Raw genomic sequence first — 1335 nt, forward strand, 5'->3', positions numbered from 1 at the left:
ATTGCTGACATTCTTTAGGTCTAAGCTGCTCTATTTGGCACAGAAAACACAGACAGTTTAACTATATCCTCAGAAGGGATCTGAGGTTCCCCTCTCCCAACTTGGATTTTAACTGTCCTGTTTCTCAGTTTTTAATTTCCTCCTTGGCAACAACCACACGCGAATGACCCTCCAGTGGTTCTCACTCCGAGTTGTCCCTTCTGGTCAAGCATCTGACTTTTTTTTTTTTTTTTTAAAGGGAGTCTTGCTCTGTCGCTCAGGCTGGAGTGCGGTGGGATAATCTCAACTCACTGCAACCTCCACCTCCCGGGTTCAAGCAATTCTCCTGTCTCAGCCTCCTAAGTAGCTGGGATTACAGGTGCACCCCACCATGCCCAGCTAATTTTTGTATTTTTAGTAGAGACGAGGTTTCACCATATTGGTCAGGCTGGTCTTGAACTCCTGACCTCAGGTGATCTGCCTGCCTTGGCCTCCCAAAGTCCTGGAATTACAGGCGTGAGGCACCGTGCCCAGATGCATCTGACTTTTTTTTTTTAACTGAAAGAATTATAAAAGTTTAGAATCTGAGAAGCTCAGTGCTGAAGGAAACTGAAAACCTGCTGGTAAAATTATCTGTAGGATGCATGGCTCCCTTTGCAAACGTTCCCAGAGCGTTGCCACTTGATGGTTATCCAGCCTTTGCTGGAGCCCTTTCAGTGAGGACAAAATGACAGCTGTGGTAGCTCTGGCTGCTGTCGAGCGCCTTTTTGTTTTAAGTTACACTCAGTCCTTTTAGTGCCCAAGCATTAATCTCTGCTTCAAGGCCATAGTGAATAAGGAAACTGCCCCTTCCAAATATTTGAAGGAAGAGCGCTGTCAGCTCATGCCTTCCCAGTGTCTGATTCAATTGCCAAACCAGCCAGGTGTTCCGCGCACAGGAGTGGAGCTCCAGCTGAAAGGTCCCACAGTTTACCTAGGCCCAGCCATGTTTACCTGAGATGGGCAGATGCAGCCCAGCTGAGAGCAGGGTCAGAGTCAGCTGAAAGGAGTCACAGTCAGAGCTGAGGGAAAATCTGAAAGGGGCCGGGCGGAGACCAAACTACACCGGTCGCGGTCAAGAGATCTTTATTGGAGGTATCCAGGGGCACCACGCAAGGAGAAGGAAGAGAAGAGAGAGAGGGCTGCTGGTGTGCTGGGTTTTATATCCCTTGGGCCTACGTGGATTGGGCTAGGGGCGGGCCCAAGGGAAGGCGGGAGATGCTTCTTTCTGATTGGCCCTCCTTTGGCGGGTTCAGACAGTGCCCGGTCAAGGAGGGGAGAAGAACCCGGAACCGGCCCCATCTTAAGGTACGGCGC

This window comes from Hylobates moloch, unplaced genomic scaffold (genome assembly GCF_009828535.3).
Source record: "Hylobates moloch isolate HMO894 unplaced genomic scaffold, HMol_V3 SCAFFOLD_5, whole genome shotgun sequence".
Lineage (NCBI taxonomy): Eukaryota > Metazoa > Chordata > Mammalia > Primates > Hylobatidae > Hylobates > Hylobates moloch.